Source organism: Pinus tabuliformis, chromosome 4_2, assembly GCF_031772625.1.
Source record: "Pinus tabuliformis cultivar Carrire ecotype Pingquan chromosome 4_2, CPIR1, whole genome shotgun sequence".
NCBI lineage: Eukaryota > Viridiplantae > Streptophyta > Pinopsida > Pinales > Pinaceae > Pinus > Pinus tabuliformis.
This window is the reverse complement of record NC_142304.1, coordinates 590,444,899-590,450,898: the sequence shown is the minus strand read 5'-3', so window position 1 is coordinate 590,450,898 and position 6,000 is coordinate 590,444,899.

The window sequence follows — 6,000 nt, the reverse complement described above, 5'->3', positions numbered from 1 at the left end:
TTGATTTCACTTCCTTAAGGTCACATAGGAGGTCAAATGCAATCATAGTAGCCTCGCATCTCATGCTCACCCCGGTTGGCTAATTACCTGGGTAAATGTGGGAGGAGGGTGTTACAGACTTCCACGTTCCACCCGAACATAGAATGGATGAGCCAAATCTCTCTTCAGCCATTCACTCCCATGCCATATTTCAAGCATGAATGTGGGATCTCATAAAACACATCAATCCAAAACCGTCCATGCCTTTTAGAGGCCGACCACCTCAACCCATAAAACAGTGATTCCACCTCACAGTCAGACATAAAAAAAGCATCATCAGATTGGTCTCTATCCAAGTGTTCCAGGGATCTAGAGTGTATGTTCCAACCAAGGCTCTAGGACTAGTAACTCAACCTAGAACTTTTACCGGGTTCCAGAGTGTTTCTCCAACCAAGGCTCCAGGATAGTAACTCAACCCACAGCTTATACAGGGCTCTAGAGGATTTTTCCAACCAAGGCTTCAAGACTAGTAACTCAACCCACCAAGGGCTCTAGAGTGTTTGTCCAACCAAGGCTCCAGGAGTAGTAACTCAACCTAAGTTGTTACAGGGCTCCAAAGTGTTTTTCCAACCAAGGCTCCAGGACTAATAACTCAATCCAATCTATTACAAGGCTTCCATAATTTTTTTCAAACCAAGGCTCTAGGACTAATAACCCAACCCAAGCTAAGGAAACATGAGAACCAAACAATAAAACAAAGAAATGAACCCACAACACCATGGCTATCTAGGAAATGACAAGGCTAGGAAAATCCACTGTCAATCCAGGCAGTCCTCCATGTCATTGATAGATCATGACCAAGAAACCACATGCATGTGCCATGCATGCCGAAATTAGTGAGGAAAACATACATCCAACTCGGTACCTGTAAGAAAAACCTATTGTATTTGTTGATCCCAGTGTCCTCTTGCACTTTCCTACTCTTCTTTTTCCTTCTTGCTAAAAAACTCCAAGTATGTCACACTCTCCAAGAGTGCTCCCAAAAATCTAAGTGTCCAAGGGTATGATAGAGAGAGCATAGAATAGAGCTCCACCAAACCTGAACTGACGAAGCATACACTGACCAAGCCTACCAATTGATCCTCAGAAGCCTTTTTATTAATGAGGCCTCTATTTTTTAAATTTTCCATTATTTTCCTTCAACTTCCTCCTCACATGCAACCTGTGACATTTCACCTTCATTTTCTCCTAATTTCCTTTATTTTCATAAATAAAATGCCAATAAATGCCTCTTTGCCTTTCCAAATACTTTTCCATTGTGTTTGCCAATTTCCTTATCCATAATAAACTGAATGACACCACTAGGATGTTTTTTCCCACCATTCAGCTTAGAATATGTGTCCCATGACTGTGGTTTTATATATTTTTACATGATTTTTTAATCAGGGATGTTACAATATCAACTCAAACATAAATAAGGTCATGATATCCATAGAATAAACTAGCTAACATGTTCACATCATAAGCTGATAAATAATTGTCATTCATGAATAACAATCACATATGCACAGTCAGTCTATATTAGTACAACACACTATCATAATTAGGTCGACTCATACCTGAATGTCATAACCCTAACCATCTGCATAGGCCAATCCAAATTAATATGATAAATATAACATCAATATCTTAGTTTCAATGACCATAACCACAAGGCATATGACCACAATGCATACAACAACAGGTTACTATCATTCATGACTATCTGACACATGTGCATATGACTACATTGATCAAATAGCATTTAACATACATGTAATCATAAAAACAATAGAATGACAAGCATATAAGTAACCCTAATTCTTCTAACAACCATTAACCACATACCTACATACCCACAATATAAACCTGTATGATGATCTGCTCTTACCCCGAGGTCCAGTATTGCAACCTCGCATTGATGATCTACATCTCTTGCCCTATGTCAAGAAACACATCAACATCATAATAACCAATAGCATCATGATGACCTAAAATGCATACAATGTCCTCAATAATGGAAACCATGTCCATAATGGTGCATGCTTAACAAGATATAGACACTGATATGCATAAAAAATGCATATACAACTGACATGCATTCATGACAAACACATCCCAACAACAACATCATCAGCTTCCACATGGCAACACAACGACAATAATGACCACCACCATGCATACACAACAAGCACATAGACCTAAAGCATAAAGAAAACATACGCAACTGACATGTATGTATGACAATCCACATTCTTCCCATCTAGTCCAAGTGTTGAACTATTCTCTAATAGCACTCTGTAACACCCTCCTCCCACATTTAGCCAAGATAACTAGTCCAGCGGGGTAAACATGTGACTAAGAGTTACTATGATATGATTCAACCTCCTAGATCACCTTAAGGAAGTGGAGTCGACACAACAAAATCTTACTGACATTCCTCAAGAGCTACAGGATTCCACAGGAGCTAAACCACCCCTCTAGGTGCCCAAGCCCTGAGTCAAATTACCTTTTCACTGAAAAACTCCAAGTCACATGCACAAGCCTACATGTGTGATACTATAGGCCTCTAGTCGCTCCCACAAGCCTACAAGGGAGAGACCACAGTCTTTGTTAGCCAGTTTTGTGCCAAAGACCGAGATATTTAAGCCACTTTTCGAGGCTAGGATCCTGATCACTGCCCAGAACTCGATGAGACTTTCTAAAATAACAAATTACATAAAGAAAAATCTTCTAACACAAAACTTGATCAAGGACTTGACCTATCCAATCCCAACCATGAAAGACATTTCCTCAAACACATGACAAACATATAATATACAAGTCATGAATGCATAAGTAAACATAGGGGTCTGAAACTTATTTGAGAATCACCAAGGAGGTCTAATTGCCTCTCGTAATATCTGTAATAAAATCTATTCATCTATCATTCATATATTCGTCAAACATGTTAAGAGCCATAGAAAATGTACATCATATAACCAAAAAATAAACAACATATAAACCACGGAAACTCAACCATAATATCACCATCATAATAAATACATATTCTCATACATCACAATAGAAAATACCTAATATTAATATATGGAAATTCCAACCAAGTGAGGGACTTCCATGTGCCACCCGACCATAGACTAGGCTAAGCCAAATCTTTCTTCAGCCAGTCACCTCCGTGCCATATTCCAAGCATGAATGTGGTATCTCATGGAACACATCCAACAAAACCATACAAGGGCTTCCAGAGGCTAAACCAACTCAAATCTTAACCATCACCAGATTGGTCTCTACCCAAGTTTTCTAGGGCTCCAGAGTGTTTATTCCAACCAAGGCTTCTAGGAATAGTAACTCAACACATATTTTATGTTGGGCCCCAGAGTGTTTTTCCAACCAAGACTCTAGGACTAGTAACTCAACCCAAGCTGTTACAAGGCTTCCAGGGTGTTTATCTAACCAAGGCTTCCATAAACTAGTAACTCAATCCACGGCCAAAGGAACATAAGAACCAACCAAAAAACAAAAGCAAAGACACCCACAACACCATGGCTATCTAGGAAATGTAAAGGCTAAGAAAATCCATCGTCAATCTAAAAATTCCCCTAGCCAATTAAAGATCATAACCAAGAAACCATGCATATGCCATGCACTCCAAAACTATCAAGGAAACCATATATGCAATTTGGTACCTGCAAGAAAAACCCACTGTAGATGCTGATCCCAATGTCCTATTACAATTTCATGCTCTTACTTTGCCTTCTTGCTCCAAAACTCCAAGTATGCCACACTCCTCCAAGAGTGCTCCAAGAAAAATTTAAGTGTCCAAGATTATGAGAGAGAGAGTAGAAAATGAGAGCTCCCAAAACTGAACTGACAAAAAGCTACAAACTGATCCTCAAAAGCCCTTTTATTAATGAGGCCTCTATTTTCTTCAACTTTCCATTATTTTCCTTCATTTTACTCTTCACATACAACTTGTGACCTTTCACGTTCCTTTTCTCCTATTTTACATTATTTTCATAAATAAATGCCAAATAATGGCTCTTGCCTTTCCAAAGCCTTTGCCAATTTCCGTAGCCATTACTAAACTGAAGTGACAACCCACTAGGATTTTTTCCCAACATTCAACTTGGAATACGTGTCCCATGACCTTGGCATTATATTTTTTACATGGATTTTTTAACCATGGCTATTACATCTCCTGATTTGGAAATGGGTCTGTCAACACAGCAGGTGTATCAGAGGAATTAAGTAATTGATTCACCTCAACCCAATGTGGAAAATCATGAGTGAAGTGCTCATCATTAAAGATTAGACATGGGTAATGAGGTTTCCTCTTCTCTTCACAAGACTGATTTTTTTGTTTATCTTGCGGGGAATTTTCTTTCTTCTCATTGCCTTTGCCTTTCTTCTTACTTCCTATTTGTTGAGATTTGCATTTAGACGATTGAACGAAATTAATCTTGGAAGTAGAAGTCTTAGGGGTGGAAGGAGGGCTTTGAGAAGTGATAGAAAGAGTAGAACCAGATGGTTTACACTTCAACTGCTGGTTGGTAGAACTAATCATGCCATCAACAACATGTGATTCTTTACTAGGATTTTGACAAATAATATCTGTAGGTTGCGGAGAATCTGGTATCTTATCATACAATGTGTTAGACTGGGTATAGATGAGATCCAAGTACTGGGCATGGGCGATCACCTGTTCTTCGGTTATGACTTCACCTTTGGCTACATCTTCTATGATAGATGGAAAAAGAGAATTTATGAACCATTCAGCTAACAATTGGTCAGGAATGAAAGTCCTAACCAAACGACGATGGCATCGCCACTCATGAATATGATCAAAGATTTGAGTGGTATTACTCTATTTGAAATTAGTTGAGAGTTATGTTCCGGTTTCATATCTAATGGGTAGTTAGAAATGTGTTAGGAATGTAGTAGCCAAGGCGCTAAAGTTATCAAACGAAGCTCGAGGCAATTCTATGTACCATTTAGTTGTTGTACCAATGAGTGTACGCTGGAAAACATGCAAACATATAGAATCATCATTGAGGGAGTTTGAAGAACACCACAAATGATAGGTCATTATGTGGGTGGATGGGTCTTCTCTAGGATTTCCATTGAATTTAGGAATATCAAAAGGCAACCTGGTAGGAATAGTCAGACACTAAGAAGAATGATCAATGGGATCACTGGTGAGCTGGGTAAAATTTGGAAATTCAAGAGTCGCCACGAATGGAAACTACCTATTAAGGTATGGTGAAGGATATCCTGGATTAGAAGGGATAACTTAAGCAACAATTATTTGTGTCTCGCGATAGGGAGGATTTTGATAGCTAGTATACACATACCTTGTTGTCAGCTCTAGGATGACGTTGCAAGGGTTGGAACAACTGAGTTTGGACTTGCTGACCATAAAACCATAAGGCATCTGAGGGATACCTTGATATGATGGATATGGTTGCCCTGTGGGATTTTTCATCATCCCAATATAAGGTGGATTTGGTTGTGGTGCTTGTACCATACCATACACATTATTACCCATCTGATATTGAGGAATGGCCTACCCAAACTGTTGTGATTGTAAGTTACCTTGAAGAGGCTCAGAATACATGGGTTGAGATGCACCAGATACTAGTATAATGGGTTGAGTTAAAGGTACAAACTGTAAAGGTTAGCTCACATTCATTTGAGTTTGAATAAGTTGATACATGGGTTGTTGAACAAAATCTGAGGGGTAGATGGAACAAGTTGAGAAGCTAAAGATGAAGCCACATCTAAACTAGGTTGAATAGGAAAAGTAAGTTTCCAAACACTAGCAACCCTTCATTAATAAGGAGGACTCATTTCAGGTTGAGCACTAATTTGAGGAGATGAAATGAAACTACAATAGGTTGCTCCCAGCCGAAAGAGGAGGGTAATAAAGAGGCAACTAGCCCCAAGAGGAGGGTTCCCAACAGGAGATGGATTATATTGTTGTAA